We start from the raw sequence: 19,262 nt of genomic DNA on the forward strand, positions 1-19,262 counted from the left end.
TGATACGCAGAGCTTTGCATAGGCTAGTTGTCTAAAGGGGTTCACAGAAGGGAGGAAGGCAGAGTGTTCTGTAGTTGAAAGTTTTCTCCAGTCCCACCTGGCTCCATGGTCCCACATCCTGCTTATAAAATAATCACTCAAAAGCTTATATTAATTATAACTGCTTGGCTATTAGCTCAGACTTATTACTGACTAGCTCTTACAATTAAATTAACCCATAATTCTTATCTATGTTCAGCCATGTGGCTTGGTACCTTTTCTGTTTTGCCTTGACATCTTGCTTCCTCTGTGTCTGGCTGGTGACTCCTGACTCAGCCCTTCCTCTTCCCAGCATTCTCCTCATCTTCTCACCCTGCCTATACTTTCTGCTTGGCTACTAGCCAATCAGCTTTTTATTTATCAACCAATCAGAGCAATACATATTCACAGCATACAGAAAGACATCCCACAGCACTTCCCTTTTTATGTCTAATCAAGAAAAAAGGTTTTAAGTTTAACCTAGTAAAATTACATATAACAAAGCAGTTATCAAAGAAGAATTACAGTTACAATATCTAGTCTATTTATATTTGGCAAATTTAAAGAAAATATTCTATTTATCCTATATTTGTGAGTCTAAGGTTTCATGGCTAATTTATCTTTTATTATAACCAAGGAAAATTATAACTATAACAATTTAGTCTTCAACTACATCAAAGAACCAGAAGGATATATTATTATCTAAGTAAACAAGAAATGCATTGGTAAGCAACTTCCAAAATTCTGGAAGTAACAGAGACAGCTGCCTGCATGGAGAGTCATCCAAAATTCCTTTGTAACATTGGGGCATCCATCTTCAGCAATAGGCCTTAAGTTTTTTAGTTGATTCTCTCTGTGTCCTGTAGAATATCTGACAGTCTCCTCTGTGAAGCAGGAACCTGAAGAACCATTTTGCCCCATTTTGGCAAATTCAGTGTTCATTTTCCAATGGGTCCTGCATGTTCAGTTTATACAATATATTATCAGCAATCCAGGCAAGACCAGACTCTTGCCCAAATGGGTACTTTTGACAAGAAAAAGATATACTCCATATGGAGTGTCTTTGATGCCCATCCTTCTCTCTGAAGTAAATCAGTGCTGCCAGGAGCAGATGTGTCTCATTGTCCAGAAAGTCTAAGTTTTTTTTTTTAATTTTTATTTTTATTTTGCAATACAATTCAGTTCTACATATCAGCCATGGATTCCCTTGTTCTCCCCCCTCCAGCCCCCCTCACTTTCCCCCCCAGCCCACCCCCCATTCCCACCTCCTCCAGGGCAAAGCCTCCCCCACGGACTGAGATCAACCTGGTAGACTCAGTCCAGGTAAGGCCAGTCCCCACCTCCCAGGCCGAGCCCAACGATCCTGCATAGGCCCCAGGTTTCAAACAGCCAACTCATGCAATGAGCACAGGACCGGGTCCTACTGCCTGGATGCCTCCCAAACAGATCAAGCCAGTCAACTGTCTCACCCATTCAGAGGGCCTGATCCAGTTGGTGACCCCTTAGCCATTGGTTCATAGTTCATGTGTTTCCATTCGTTTGGCTATTTGTCCCTGTGCTTTATCCAACCTTGGTCTCAACAATTCTCACTCATATAAACCCTCCTCATTCTTGCTAATTGGACTCCCAGAGATCCACCTGGGTCCTAGCCATGGATCTCTGCATCCAGATCCCACAAACATGGTATGTACTCACTCATAGGAGGATACTAGATATGGAACAAGGATGACTAGACTGCTACTCACATCACCAGCGAGGCTACCTGGAAAACAGGACCCCAAGAAAGACATGGGGATCGCCCAATGACGAAGAAATGGAAGAGATCTACATGAACAGCCTGGACATGAGTGGGGGTAATGAAGGGAGAGGGTCGGGGGAAATAGAGCTTGGGGGAGCGCGAGATCCCAGCTGGATCAACAATAGAGAGGGAGAACAAGGAATAGGAGACCATGGTAAATGAAGACCACATGAGAACAGGAAGAAGCAAAGTGCTAGATAGGCTCACAGAAATCCACAAAGATACCCACACAACAGACTGCTGGCAATGGTCGAGATACAGCCCGAACTGACCTACTCTTGCGATGGGATGGCCAAACACACCCTAATTGTCATGCCAGAAAGTCTAAGTTTTTAAAACATTTTAAATGCCATATTCTGTAGGTATTTGAAGTGTTTGAAGATTATATACCTAATTGAAACATACCTTTATATACCTAAAAAAACAACTAATACTATTATAAGATTGATGATCATAGATGATTAATGATTAATCTGTATTTCTTAATTATACATTATAATTTAAAGTGAGTTGCACAAACATACCTTAAACAAGAGTAGAAATATACATACAGTATAACAAAATTAACTTTAAATTTGTATCAATAAACTAAAATCCATAACATTGTAAAACATTTCAAACAAGTTGTTGCTCTTTAAAAGTAGATTCAATAATTTACTCTTTCATCCCATCACATCTATATCCCATTTTCTTTTTTAGAAAGAGATTGCATTTATAATCAACCTGCTTTAAATAAAAATAAACATTTATAAATAATATTTTGGGAATTTGGGCATAGCTTCTCATACTACTTCCTGCTGGTTGGGGGCACTGCAATCTCATGGGGATCCTGAGAAAATTAAGAATTATAGTTAAATCTTGGCTGTAGTAGGCTGTGAGGTTAGATCACCTCAGCCAGTTGCTTTGAATCTGTTTTGGATGTTGGTTCATCTGGGCCATGGCTGTCACTGGAGGCCTTTCAGGGGGTCTTGGTTGATCAAACCATATTAGCCTGGAAGCAATCCATAGGTTCACATCTTCTGTGGAAACAGAAGCAGAACCTCTTTTCCAAAGCAATGTATTCTTAGACACAAATTTTGAGGTCAAGATACTTTTAAAATATATATATTGGCTTAACTCAGCAGCCTTTATAATCCAATGTCTTTCTGCAGTTAAATATCCCAAAGACAATCTAATCCAGATTCTCTGTATAATTTCCATCTTTATGTGGCTTTTTATATTTATGTGGCTTTATGTTTTTTTATATTACTTTTACTGTCTCTTTAAAGACTTTGTTTTTTTAAACTATCTATTTCTTTATATAACTGTCTACCCTCCTTTTCCTCTCTCTTTCAAGCCTATGTGCATTTTTACACACATTGTAAACTGTTTAGGGTTTATGCCATCTGAATCTGTCTTATTGTGAATCTTTTGCTTTAAACTGCAGTATGGCTAGTACTCAAGGGGCAGCCTTGGCTGTTGACTCCACCCACCTTAGCTTCCAAATATGGTGGAGGAAATTTACTGCCAGCTCTGGGAGCCATGCTCTCTGCTGACTCTGGGAGGTAGTGGATCTATGCCTCTATCAAGAAGCATGTAGCTACCCCAGATACCTTTTTTTTCTGTACTAGCAAAAGCTCAATCTGCATTGCTGTGTGACTTGGAGACATTTCTGTGTACCTTGATGGGAATATGCCATGCCATAAGTTAGGCTCACATGCTGCGAACCACTGTACTGTATGTAGCTCATAGCTTGCCTGAGATACACATTTAGGAAGATGTTTTTAGCTCCATTCTAGAATCTTTTTTTTTTGAAAGCTTTTTCAGGTTTTAGGTGGAAACTCAAGCCAACACGTTGGGCAGCCAAATGTAGTCAGAAGTTTTCCCACCAGTCCCACAGCTGCTCAGACAAATAATCTGCTTGTTTAGTCTCTTTGGAATGGGACAGAAGGTCCCTGCATAGCTGAGAATGAGACTGGAGGATTATATATTGAGCAATGGAATGGGAGGAATTTAGGGATTTACCATCAACTTCTAGGAGTCAACCAAGTGCAATAGCAATATCCTATATTATTTGCTGAACCAGTTGGACTTCCTTGACCAACAGCTTGATAGGGGATTTCTCTTGTCTGCTGCTGGGTGTTTTGTTAAATAAAAGTCTATTGCTCAGTCCCAAGTGGGATAATTTTGTTTAAACTATATTTGTGTATGTATACACATATATTCATATGTATTATATGTAATTTTAGGTAAATAAAAAATAATTTGATTTCTTCTGACTTTTTCAGACACCCTTAATTACATTTTAAAAAGGCATACAGACAGTTTAAAACTGAATTATTTTCAGCAACTTGAAACTGTGATTCTTTGTATTTATTTGTTTATTTCTATTTTATTAATTTCAGTTCTAAGCTTGTTCTATTAAATGAGCATAATAATAAAATTATTCCTAATAATATATTGCTATACCCATAGATTAGTGAACTACTCAGTCCTCAACAGAGAACCCTTTTCTTGCAGGAGACAGTAATTACACAATTACAAACAGACACTCTCTGGACAATGTGCAGAGAGTGAGATTTTTGAGTACTTAGCTCTAAATGGTGCTTCTTTATCATGCACTTCCTCTAAAGGCTCAGGGATCTATGCAGAAGTGGAGGAGAAAGTCTGTAAGCATCAATAATAATTCAATAAATATTTTTTACACACACACACACAACTGTGGCATCTAAGGTATACGGACATAACTAAATATCTAATTTAGAGATAAAATTAAAAGTCATCTCTGAATTAAAGATTCCCTGAAGGTATGGCTTCTTATCCTTTTGTTAAAATTTATAAAATAATATTTATTGTGTATAAGGCCTCCAAAAATGACTAGCATACCATTCAGAAAGTCAAAAGTTGTGAAAGAACAATCAAAGTCATAATTTTACTAGACTTAGATTACCAAAAATCCATACAATTGAATCAGGAGAGACACTTATGAAAAGTATTATGTAAGTTGATTGTCAGAAATAGACTGAACTCCAAAAGTACGTGGAAAACCCCTCTGTGACCCTACAAAGTAGAATTATATCAGCAAAACGGCAAGTCCACCATGGACTCAACAAGGTTAAAGATACTGTTAAATAATTCTTGCCTTCCAATTTTATAATTACAGGTTTCTGTTTGTTTGGTTTTGAGAGAATGTGTGATCCAACTGCTTCTTCATTTTTGGCCACAGAGAGTGATAGAAAAAGAATAAACTCCCAGCAGACAGAACTGGAGTACTGAGGTGCAGTGGCCTCTTCTCAGAACCTCAATGGGGCATTTCCTGGTCTCAGGTTCAGAACTGCTGTAAAAACAATGCCTGCTAATTCCTTCCTAGATTCTCCTGGTTTTCTGTTCTTTTCCCAGTATTATATGACAGTTTTTCGACTTTTTACTTCCTAAGACCCACACCTAAGACTCACAACTTCTGGAGTTCAACCCAAATCATGAAATCCTGGACTTCACATTGGTTCTTGTAGTTGGATAACAGGTATGTAGAAGAGAGATGGAATAAGATGATTGGGGGAAGAAATGATTTTACTTCTAAACATTCTGATAAAAATGAAACCATAGTCTGGTGATTATAAGCACTCTGAAAATCTAAGCCAAGGTATTAGCTACTTAGTAACTCTTGGAAAACTTTGTATCTAAAATGGTGGTAAGATGATCAACAGTTATTATATAGCATAATATATGCCAAACCCCAATGAGAGGCCAGTATAGTGGGTAGCCGAATGTTTCAACCAATAGGCCAGCTCACTAGAGATTCACTATAATACTGCCCATGGTATCCTCGGTATTCTCAACAGAATTATCAGTTTTATATCATTTTATGTCTAATTTTGACATGTTATAATAAGTTTATTTCCATTGGTATAATCGTCATTATTGCACATGAAGTTTTAAAAGCTAATAAAATCTTCCAAATATACTATTTCCTCTGTATATGCTACCATAAAACAAAAACCCAGGATGTAAGAATGACCTAGTTTTAATGGCATAATGATCAACTTGTGCAACTATTCCAGCAATATCTGCTAATTTCAACTGTAAATTCTGGATATTAAACTTTTGTATTACTAATTATAGAAAAGCCATATTATTAATTACAAAGAGATGGTATATTCAATAAATGGTTTTAGTCCAGCTGTTCCTTGAAAGACTTCTGGAAAATGTTTAATGTCAAAGAATTCCTATTTGCTAGGTAGGTGTAGTAGTTTGTCTCATAATAATAATTTTGGTTTTCTTTTTTTTAACTTTGGAAATCAGCATTCAACTATTCTTTTTTAAAAAATAATGTATTCTATAACAGCAATTGTAATGTCCTATTAATTACCACGGTGGCAGCCCACGTAGCTAACATTGGAACACTTCTTTCAAAATTATATCAGAAATTGTAAAAAGGGTCTTTAATCTTGTCTTTAACATGCACATGCATGCATGTGTGTGCATGCATGCACACACACACATTCACACATGCTTACACACAAACACCACAAAGTTACGTTGTCAAGGCAAGAAGGTTACAATTTCCAAGCCATAAACCTTGATTATGCATAATGAAGAACTGTTGGAAACTTGTACAGGTAAATAAAAAGATTGCTACATTTTTAGATTAAAAGAAGCAAATAAAAAAATTAATTGATAAAGGTATAGTAAGTCCAAAGATTGATAAAGGATAGCCCTCTTCTAGAAAAAAGAATTGATCATTAGAATAATAGTAGGTCTTGGCTAAGCAGCTATTTTTTGTTGTTTGAAGTAACACAAACATTATTCTGAGTATGCAAATGCACACATACACACACACACACACACACCACCCCATCACTCAGTGGAGCATCTTCTGAGACCAATAGCGTGTAATTAGTATTGGTTTATTGCTTCAGTTTTTCACAATGGCCTATCTGTAACTGGCAATTACACATACATGCAATTCAAAAATGCATTCTGTGATCTTTATAGTGCACCTACATTTTCAGCATTTCCCCCTTGGTTTCATAACAGGCTAGCACTAAGGTACTTATATATCTTATGCATTGAAAAGATTTGTGTTTTGAAATGTTATGTAGATGAGAACCATTTCTCTTTCTCTTTCCTTAGACTCAATACTACGTGGACTATTTCTGTATTTCTGTCACTATTAATATAATTGTAGCATATGGCACAAATTAATCATTTCAGTCACCGACAACCATAGTTATGGCAGAATTTTACTTGAGGGTAAGAAAATTGGATGAAAAAATCCTTAGCTCAAATATGTCTACTCTTTACTTCTTCGGTATATTCTATAATGAATGGAATTTTGTGGGGGTAGAAAATGAGAATATCTAAAAGTGCCATGGATATCTAACATCATGTATATCACCCTGCCTCAGCACTGTGCTATTTTAAGGAAACCAGTTGGTCCATTCACCCCAAGAGACACTTAGTGGCTAGGCAGCATGAGATTTTGATCACATAGGTTAATTAACAAGGTCTAACTAGTTAGGAGAAGGGTTGTGTTTAAAGGCATTTAATATGATTAAACTTTCAAACATTATCTGGTACATTAATTCAAATATGCAAATTGGCAAAGTCCAGTGGCCTAGGCATGAAAAAACGGAGGGCACATAGGAATAAAATTAAATTTTAAGAAGATATTAAAACAAAAATACATTACAATCTTGATTTAAGAATTGAAATTCGAACTCTTCAGCCTATCTAAACTCACTGCTATTAGGATCTGAGACTACTAAAGAAGGTAGATTTATAAATGTGCAATCGGGCATGTATTGAAAATTAGAAATTATCATTTTTTCCAGGCATTAAACTTAAATACACTGTACAGTCCACCCATTAAATTGTTCTCAATATCTTCATTCTTGAAAGATTAAAAGTAATGCTAATTTATTCAAATTATAATTAAGAATTTTTGCTCAGTAACTTCTTTGGTCATTGAGAATTGCATACTGATACCTGTGTGTTTATTTCTGCCTTCTCCAGTAATCCATGGATAACTCAGAGTCAATCCAGCAAGGAGACTATAGAATGGAAAAGAAAACTTTGCTCCAAGTTTTCAACACGTCACCACTATTAAAATCAACTTTGAAAACAAAATTTAAGTATCATTAGAAGTATCTTATCAGGTACTTCAAAATGCATTTTCAAGTGTTGAAAAGTAGTGTTTTGTCATCATACTTAGGGAGTTAAAGCTAATATAAAATTTAAACAGATCCTGTTTCTACTACATTATAAATCAATGTTATTATAATTCAATATCAGATATGAGTCAGTTAATTATTCTTCAGCCAGACTTCTAATGTTTCAGAGAAGAGCAGATGTTAGCCTTTCGAGCACCCCATTAATATACCTAGTCAGTTTTCCCACTGTTTTCCCTAGAGCAGAGAATAAAAGCATATTTTCCATTTTGTTCCTTAAGCAAGCCCAATTGCTCCCTGAAGCACAAGATTTAATTATCCTTATTGCATTATATTTGCTTGAATAGCTATAGAAGTTATTAATGAGCATAACATTTTCTGATCTTTTTCATGAAATTCAGCTAGCTATAATATTTATGCTGATTTAATTACCTTAGCACATTAATTAGTGTAGCAAAAGAATTAGGATTTAGAACTTATAATGTAATTTATTTCTATTGATCATTATGGTAGGTGACACTTTGCCTAATGGGACAGTTCTTACATAGAATCAGGGAAGTGTGTGTGTGAGTGTGTGTGTGTGTGTGTGTGTGTGTGTGTGTGTGTGTGTGTGTGTGTATGCCCAGAAAGAAGACATTGGCTGCTTTTCATGCTAACTATCTGTTTATGGTACTATTGATCAAGATAGCCAATAGATTCATAATACATATTAGATTAACTATTAAATAGCTATATGACTTTAGGCAAATAATTAACATTCTGTCACTTTTATCCTTTGTGAAGATACAAATGAAATAACTATAATCTCTACATAATTTTCTTCTTTTTAGTATGAAATAGTTTGACACACTTAAAGTATTTGGAAATGTATCTGGCCCATGATATGCCCTGAATAAGTATTTGTTATATTATAATATAACAAACAGACTTTGAAAAAGTGATAGTGAAATTGTTTGTAGATATTCTGTATGCTCAACAAAAACCTTCATCCACACAGACTTCCAATAGTCAACTTAACATTCCAGAAATATGAACTGTCACGTGAGGAAATCAGAAATTAATTTATCACGAGTCAGATCTAGGTAAAAATAAAGCAGATTAAAAATTATTTGATTTAGCATTCAGAGTTGAATGCAAGTATTTTTATTACTAATATTCTTGTTCTTTGTGTGTACGTGGTATGGTGTGTATGTATATGTGGTGCTGTAATGCATATGACTCTGCAGGTGCACATTCCCATACACGGTCCAAGGCCAGATGAAGGTGTAAGGTATCTTCCTTTATTTCTCCCCATCTTATTGCCATGAGACAAGGTGTCTCAGTGAATGGATGTGCGCCATTTTGGCTAAGCTGGCTGGCTATGTAGCTCCTGGCATCTCTGCCTCCCAGTGTGTGTGTTTCATGCCAGCCATGTCTGGCTTTTTCTTAAACTGATTTATTCTTTGACGCATAGAGTTTCTTCCATGTGTAATTCATTCTGGTCCCACCCATCCTCCCACCTAATCCTAGCACCCTCCCACTTCCAGCAGCCCCCGCCTCTTACCCAGTCTTTTTGTTTTGATTTTATTATGACTTCGCGATCCAGTGGACTTAACCAAGGATGCCTGTATGGCTATGGGTATGACAATAGGCATAAACCTATCCACTGGAGAGTGAGTAAGTCTTAAGTGGACACACCAGTGAAGACAATGACTTCTCCCCAAGAAGTTCCCTTCAGTAGATGTGGGTTTCATGATCCCCTCCTTAATTGGTGACTAAATGTTTAGGGACTCAGTTTGTTTCAGACCCTTTGTAGACATTGCCATTACTCGTGAGCGCCACGACTGGGCCATTCTATAAGACAGCATTTAACAGTGCATCCAATTCTTACCTTATTTCTACTTCCTTCTTGGTATTCTGTGAGCTCTGGAGGGGTAATATGTGTGCTCACTCAATTGTTACTTATTCTCAACCCTTTTGATCAAGGCTGGGTACAGTACTAGTTAATCAGTACAAATAGAAATATTTCAGGAGGCAGTTTAATATGTCTGTTTAGCAAAACAAAAGAAGGAGGTTCATTTTGTCAGCCTATAACTTTCATTTTCATAGCCACGGGCCTTTGATCAGTTCCCCAGTACCAGGTATGAACTCCTTTTTGTGGAGTAGGCCTCAGATCCATTCAGAAATGGATTACCCTATAACAATCAGGCCATGATTACACACATCTTGCCTGGGAAGCTGGTATTTTGGTATGCAAGGTCCAAAACCAGGAAATACTATTGAGCTTTTTCCCACAGCAGCTTACATAGCAGTATTTCAGCACTGTGCCAGTAGGAAGAAAGCATCTAGCTCAGTTCTAGTATGGTTTCTCTTCATACAACTGGGTTTTTCTTCAGCAAGAGGATCTTATCATTTAGTTCTGGCAGAAAACCAAGGGCAAATGCTATAACCTATATAATGATGGGAGCTGCTATGGCTGTCCCGAATAACAACTTCTAAGTAGGTATCTCACAGCCAGCACTGAGATTTTTGTTTAGTAACCAATGACATCTGGGATTCACATTGCCAATGCATAGATGGTATCTCTGTTCAAACTTTAAAAAAATATATGAACTTGTAAAACAGTAGGCTTTGATGTGGCTTCTCATATATCCTAAGTGCTGGTGTGCCCTTCTCTTACATTCCTCATGTCCAACATCTCCTACTTTCGCCTCTGTTAAAACTTTGCCACCCATGGTATCTCTTCCTTGTATTTTCATATCACCTGCAGTTTACTATCTTTATCTCCCTTAAGGCCTCCTTCCCTTCACTCTACAACTTTTCTCCATTCCGTATCTCTATGGGCATTCCAAGTTAGATAAGACATCTCAACCTTTGAATGTATAATAAACATGTGAAGCAGAACAAGCAGTGTCTGTCTTTCTATACGAGGGATGCCTCACTCAATGTAGTATTTTCTAGTACCATCTATTTTCCTACAAATTTCATAATTTCATGTTTATTTATAGCTGTATAAAATTGTATTGGGTATAGGCACCACATTTCCATTATCCATTCATCAGTTCAACTGAATCCATTTTATAGCCATGGGGAATTTGAGTAGTTACAAACATGGATATGCATATATCTCCATAGTAGAGTGTCAGGCCAGGAAGGTGCAGATGGTTTATATGATGGTTTTATTTCTAGTCTTTTGAGAAACTTCCAGACTGATTTTCATAGTGGCTATATAATTTACATCCCCAACAGCAGTGCGTGTGGTCTACACTTTCCTTACATCCACAGCAGCCTCTTTACATTTGTGCTCTTGATGATGGCCACTGTGACTGGGTTAAAGTAGATCCTCAAAGTACTTTTAATTTGTATTTTCCTCATAGATAAGATGTTGAACACTTGTGCAAGTGTCTCTTGGTCATTTGTAGTTTTTGTTTTGAGAACTCTGTATGATGCTGCAACCCATATTTTAATTAGGAGGTTTGTTTACTTGGTGTTCAGATTTTTTAGTTCTTTGTATAGTCTAGATGCTAATTCTCTGTCAGATGCATAGCTGGCATAGATTTTCTCCCAATCTCCTCACTCAGTTGTATGTGTGTGTGTGTGTGTGTTCCTGTGTGTGTGTGTGTGTGTGTGTAAATAATAATTAAAAAGAGGTCATGAATTTTAGAAGGATCAAAGGGAGGCACAAGGAGGATTGGAGGGAAGAGAGGGAGAAAAGGATGATGTAACTATATATTAATTTAAGGAATGCTCAATCATACCACAAGGGCACATGCTCAACTATGTTTATAGCAGCATTGTTTGTAATATCCAGAACCTGGAAACAACCTAGATGCCCTTCAACTGAAGAATGGATAAAGAAAATGTGGTATATATACACAATGGAGTACTACTCAGCAGAGAAAAACAGTGACATCATGAGGTTTGCAGGCAAATGGATGGATCTAGAAAAAATCATCCTGAGTGAGGTAACCCAGACTCAGAAAGACAAACATGGTATGTATTCACTCATAGGTGGATACTAGATGTAAAGCAAATGATGACCAAACTGCAACTCACAACTCCAGGGAGACTACCTAATAAAGAGGACCATAAGAAAGACACAGAGATCGCCCAATTACAGAGAAATGGATGAGATCTACATGAGCAAACTGGACATGGGGGTGGGTAATGATGAGCAAAGGTCGGGGGAAAGAGAGCTTAGGGGAGCAGGAGATCCCAGATGAATCAGGAACAGAGAGGGAGAACAAGGAAAGAGATACCATGATAAATGAAGACCCCATGGGAATAGGAAGAAGCAAAGTGCTAGAGAGGTCCCTAGATATCCACAAAGATACCTCCACAATAGACTACTGGCAATGGTCAAGAGAAAGCCCAAACTGATCTACTCTGGTCATCGGATGGCCGAACACCCTAACTGTCGTGAAAGAACTCTCATCCAGTGACTGATAGAAGCAGATGCAGAGATCCATGGCCAAGCCCCAGGTGGAGCTCCAGGAGTTCATTTGGTGAGAGAGAGGAGTGATTATATGAACAAGAGATACTGAGACCATGATTGGAAAAAGCACAGGGACAAATAGCCAAACTAGTGGAAACACATGAACTATGAACCAATAGCTGAGGAGCCCCCATGGAACTGGATCAGGCTTCCTGGATAAGTGAGACAGTTGATTAGCTTGAACTATTTAGGAGGTCCCCAGGCAGTGGGACCAGGACCTGTCCTTAGTGCATGAGCTGGCTTTCTGGAACCTAGGGCCTATGCCGAGACACTTTGCTCAGCCTCGGTAAATTCGGGGAGGAGGGGACTGGACCTGCCTTAACTGAATCTACCAGGCTGAGCTGAATACCCAGGGGAGTCCTTGCTTTGGAGGAGGTGGGAATGGGGGGGTGGATTGGGGGGAAGGCAGGGGTGGATGGGAGGAGGGAGGAGAGGGGAATCTGTGGCTGATATGTAAAATTAATTTTTTTATAAAAAAATTAAAAGAAAGTGTCCTTTGAGAAATGGAAACTTTTTATTTCATGAGGTCCTATTTGTCATTTGTTGGTAATTTCCTCTGATATTTGAGTCACATTTAAAAAGTCTCATCTAGAGACCTAGGGTAGAACCAAACATGACTAGCAAAACAAACAAACACAATGACCTTGAAACGATTCCTAATGATATTCTGCTGTACTCATAGATTGGTGCCTTGTCTAATTATCATTAGAGAGGCTTCCTCCAGCAGCAGTGAGTGGGTGCAGAGACACACAGTCAGACATTATGCAAAAAGGAAGTTTAAATTGGAGGTCTTCATTGAGTCCCTTCCCTTAGGGATTGGGGAAACCCTCAGGAGAGGGAGCAGAAGGATTATAGGAGTCATAGGGGATGGAGGATGACCAGTAGGATGTGGTCCACTGAATCACCTAAGCAGAGCTCACATGAGCTCAATGACCCTGCTGTGGCAAGTACAGTGCACATGGGCCTGCACTAAGTCCTCTACATATGTTAATGGCTGTTGGCTTACTGTTCTCCTAACAGTGGCAGTGGGTGTTTCTCTAACTCTTTTTCCTGCTCTTGAGACTCTTTTTCTCCAAATGAGTTGCCTTGTTCAGCCTCTGTAGGAAGACTTCTGCCTTGTATTTTTTTTTTAATATTGTTTTACCCTGTTTGACTGTCATCTTTTGGAGTCCTGCTATTTTCTGAGCATGAAGTGGATGGTGGATGGATCTGGGGGAGACAGGAGGTAGAGGGTGACTGGGAGGAATGGACAGAGGGAAAACTGTGGTGGAAATGTATTTTATTAGCAAAGAATCTGTTTTTAATTAAAACATTTTTTTACAAGTCTATCTATACTGATGTTTTGAAACACTTCCTCGTTTTTTCCTCCAGCAGTTTCTGGCTATCTGACCCTATATTGCATTCCTTGATCCATTTGCACTTGAGTTTCTGCATAGTAAGAGATAAGGATACAGTTTCGTTTTTCTACGTGTTCATATTCAATTTTCCAAGCACCATATATTGAAGACACTTTCTTTTCTACACTGTGCATTTTTGGCATTTTGTCGTAATTCATGCATCTTTAGTTGTATGGAATCTTGTCTGGGTCTTTTGTTCCATTCAATTGCTCTGTGTGGTTATTTTTTTTTAACAATTCTGTAGTGTTTTTATTCTTATGGCTCTGAAACATTATAATGAATAAGAGTGCAAAGACTGGACACTCATGTCTTGTTCTTTATCTTACTGAGAATGCTTTTGAATTTTACTGTTTAGCATGATGCTTACTATAGGTTTATTCTATAGGATCTATTATTCAAGATATGTTCCTCCTATCCCTAGTCTCTTCATTATTTATTTGTTATGAAGTGATGTTGGCTTTTATCAAAGATCCTTTCTGCATTTATTGTGATGATTATGTGATTCCTGAATTTTAGTCCATTTATGTGATGAATTACAGGTATTGACTATGTTTAACTACCTCTGCATCTGTAGAATAAAGCCAACTTGGTAATGATAAGTGATCACCTTTATATGATCTGGAATTCAATGTGCAACACTTTTGTTGAGAATTTTTACATGTATATTCATCAGGGAAATTGTTTTTTTCTTGTGTTTTTATTGCCATTGATATAAAAAAAAGAGTTTGGAAGCATTCTTTATTTTTCTACTTTACTTTAGTGTGAGTGTGCATATATCCAGATAATAAAAATCAGCATTTGTGTTTGAACCATAATAAAATATAAACTTCAGAATTACATTTACTAAAATACAAAATGGGCTTAAAATGTTATTATGAAGATATTTTTATGCCAAAATGTGGGAATGTATAACATTTTATCAAATGTAGACCACATATTCAATTTAAGCATGCATTAATTTCTGATGCTGCATAAAAATTATGAACAACACAGCAGTGTGAAACAACACTCATTTATTTCCCCACACTTGCTTCTGAGGGTCAGATGTCTGGCAGCTGCACATCTACCTGCATCATGTTAGAGGCAGCACTAAAGCATTAGTTCTCATCTAAACCTTAACAGAGTTGTGCTGGCTTTCTCTGTCTCTCAGGTCATTGCAGAGATCCTTTCCCTGAACTTGTGAGAATTAAAGCTCAGCTTCTTTCTGGACATTGTCTACAGTAGATTCTCATGTTCCTACACATGAGGGCTTCTGACATAGCCACTTATTTCATTGATCCAACAGAGCAAGGAGAATCTGAACTAAGCTTGCAAGGAAGATGAATTACCACACCATATAGAAGTCACAGATATAATGTTTTATCACTTTTGCTGTATTCTGCTTGTTAGAAGTAAGTTATGGGCCTCACCCAGCACTCCAGGAGAAGGAGTTATATGCGTCATGAGACCTAGGAAATAGGCATTTGCTGAGACATCTTGGAATTATCTTCTGTGTGGCAAAGATTTAGACAATGCAGAAATATATGACATGTAAAATAGAACAACATGAATTTTTTTCTTTTTTTAATGTTATTCCCCCAAGTTTTATTTATTGTTCATGGGTTTATCTTGCCTCTCTTCTGAAAAAATGCGCCATATTTCTCAAAATAAAATGTCCATTAATAGAAACTATGAATTTAATTATTTCCTGACAAATTCAAATGCTGAAGTACCACTACTCCTCTATGTGACTGTACATGTTAGGAACAGGATCTTTAGGAATGTTATTAAAGTAAAGTAAAGGTAACAGTGTTTTGGACTATAAAATAAGACTGGTGTCTCTATAGGAAGAGTTATGATGCCAAGTATGTGCCTTCACCGAGAAAAATATAAGAACATATTAAAAAGGTAGCCTCTACATGCCAATGTAAGAGAAGTCATGAGAAACCAACTTGTAGTCTTGCATTTTTTTACCTCAAGAAAACAAATTTCTATTCTTTAAGCCACATAAAATCCACATGATATTCTGCTATGATAGCCCTAATTGATAGATTAATAGTGTAGGTTAGGATTTAAATAAATTGGAAAATACAAATGAAGTATTCAGTTACAATGTAGCAAATAAGAATAAATACCAGAGCCTGGAGAGATGGCTTAGTGGTTAAGAACACTGGTTGTTGCTCTTCTAGAGGACCTGGGTTCAATTCCCAGCACCCACATGGCAGCTCACAACTGTCTGTAACTCCAGTTCTAGGAGACCTGATACCTTCACACCAATGACATAAAATAAAGTTAAATAATTATTTACAAAAAAGAATAAATACTAAAGATGAAAAATCAGAATAAAAATTCTGTGAATATTAAGTTGAGAAGCTAGAAATTAAAAAAGATACTATGATATATATACATATAGCAACCAAGACTCCTGCAGAATATATGAAGGTCCACCTTGAACTTTAAAGAACCTGAGGTTTTACTTGCAAACTGACTACTTACATGTAATAATTTTGTGGAAACTGGAACATAGCTCAGATGCAGAGGACTTTACTAAACATTATGGCATAGGAATCTAGTGCTATATGTTTGCTTAAGCTCTCCTTGACTCCTAAATTCTACAGTAATGGCACAGAGGAAGGTCCAGGAAGATGATGTATATCTAATCTTGCATTAAAGCTGAGAAACTCCAACTTCTGGGAACTTTATAATTTAAAAGTGATATTATCAAATCTCCCCCAAATTTCCAGGATCAGGTAGATGCTGTATCATTTATCCTGGTCAAAAAAGAAATCTGTTTTGCCCAAAGGTTACAGTTTTCTACCTTATAAAGGTTTTCTTTTGCAAAGTTTCTTATATTTATAATCAAGTATAACACTGCCAGTGTCTATTCTTAAGAATAAATCACTGCAAAAATACAAGAAAGACTCATAGAGTTTTTTTTTCTAAACAAAGTTAATAATGAACACATTCAGGAAGTCCACTCAATTTTAAACTTGAAAATTAAAATAATTTCTTACCTAGACATATGTGCTATGAAACTACAGAACAACACATATAAATAAGAACATCAGATGCAGCAAGGAGAAAACACAGTGAACCACCAAAGAACAGTGATAGCAAGTAGCTGACTTTTATTAGTCTGTGTGAGCCAGTCAGCAATGAACCAAAGTGATTGGAGGGCAGACAACCAACTGAAAGAAATAGCCACAAATTTTCCTAACGAAGCCAACCCCACTGATAAGAGAGGTAGTTTTTCTCTGAATAGACTTTTGCTAAATATGATTCTAAATGATGTAACTTGGGCAGAAGAAAAGGATTCTTGTGTGGAAGACTTGTAATGCATGAAGGTATGGCATGCACAACAACATCAAATATCCATCTACACAGTAGTGATTGTAAAAGCAGTGGTGCAATACTCTCATATGGTAACATGAAATAGTCTAATACGCTCAAAAAGTACTTCAGATAAGTTGAAGGTGGAAATGAGAAAGCTACAGTGCTTGGTATAAGGGTAAAAATAATTTTGATTAATTCATTTTAGAAGTTTGATAGATTTAGGAGATTTACTAAACTTTCAGTGAAAGGCCAGTGAGATGGCTCAGAGAGTAAAAGTATTTGTTATACTAGACTGATAATCTGAGCTTGATGCCCATAACCCATAGTAGAGAGAACTGACCTCTAATATTTGTATACACACACACACACACACACCAATAATAAAGTAAAATAATAATTAGACACCTGAAAACAGCAGGGAAGATACACATATGAACTCAAAATTGTTTTCAACAACATGCACACACAAAGCTTGCACAAGATCAAGCCAGACCCAATCTCTGCCTGGAAAAGGAAGTTGGGCACACAATTCCACACCTAGCCTAGATCAAAGAGAAATTGCTAGCTGTTGAGACAGAGAGAAACCATTTTCTCTAAGAATGTGTGCACTGATAAGTTGACCATGTTCCAGTGGAAAACCACAGATTCAAGAAACCGGGCAGCACAAGTTAATCTTGAAGTTTGTGTTGTTGCTTGAAATAGGATCCAAAGTTGGATATGTTGGGAAGAGAGAATGGATCTGGGAAAAGCTGATGAGAGGCAGTGAATATAATCAAAACACTACATGAAACTTGAAATTCACAAAGAACTAATAAAAAATAAAATTATAATTTTAAAACGTCAATGAAAATCCTTGAGAAATCAGAAGTATAGTGCACATATTCTGAAAGAGGGAAGGACATAAGTGAACCACCAGTGCTGCCTCAAACAGCCTAACAAAATACTTAACACGGAGAAAGCTGGCTTGATATTAGATCTTTTCCTAAGCAAAAGCCTATAAATAACTCTATTCTGTGTGCTTTGTCAAAATTGCTGACATAAGAATGGTTGAAATAAGATTTTTTTCTGCATTACTTTTCACTTTTAGCAATGAAAAGACTCTGGAAAATGACCAAGATTATTGTTTTCTATACTTTAATGTGTCCATTGATACCAGCCTCAACCTCCGTTTCAAATCAGTCAAATGTTTGGATCATATTTGTGGATTAGCTCAACTTTCATTCAAAATTTGTTATTTTTCAAATAAAATGTCCAGGATTTACACTTATTTATTTATTTGAAGTCACCTAGTTTTCACAAGTTATGAATTATTTCAATGCCATATTGCCTTAACTTTGAAAGCAAGCATGGTTAGACAGTGTAACTCAACAGTGAGACATTTACCTGGCATGTATAATACCCTTAGTTAAATACTAGCACTGTAAAAATAAATAAATACTACCAAAGGTTGCAAACATTTAGATTTTCTGCATTACATAAATATATATTAAAGTATTTTTAAAAGAATAGAAAAACATTTTTGTGAAAATCTATCCACTAATATATATTAAGTAATTAACTGATATGGAAAAATAAGTGTTTTATCATCTAAGCCATTTATTATAAAAATGAATGCTGTTAATTTATATCTGCAAGGAAAAACAACAAAATACAAAATATATTTAAACATAGAAAAGATTTATGTGAGTCTCTATGATTCAGAAAAAAATGACAAACTTCAAAATATGACCCAAAAAATTGGAAAATAAACATTCACAATTTCTATTGTTGTATATAAAAATATTAATCATAGAATGCATAGTGATGATAACTAATTTAATACATTTCAAATGTCAATGGCACTTCTTACGATAACATGTAATTACACCCTTCACACATTTAGACATTAGAGGCAAGATATGCATTGGAAGTTAAAAATGAAAGAGAACCTTTAAAAATGGGAAAATTACAAATATAGAAAGTGGCCTGAACCTCAAAATGTAATAGTTTAATCTCTGAGTCCAATTTAATATGTTCCTTTCTGTACGTGACATTGTCTGCGTTATTTATTCCCATTTAGGCCAAATACTTCAAAATTACATGGCTGCAGTTGAAATAATTTAAGAAATACACTT

This window comes from Peromyscus californicus, unplaced genomic scaffold, assembly GCF_007827085.1.
Source record: "Peromyscus californicus insignis strain IS unplaced genomic scaffold, ASM782708v3 Scaffold_15__1_contigs__length_86483966, whole genome shotgun sequence".
NCBI classification, from domain to species: Eukaryota; Metazoa; Chordata; class Mammalia; order Rodentia; family Cricetidae; genus Peromyscus; species Peromyscus californicus.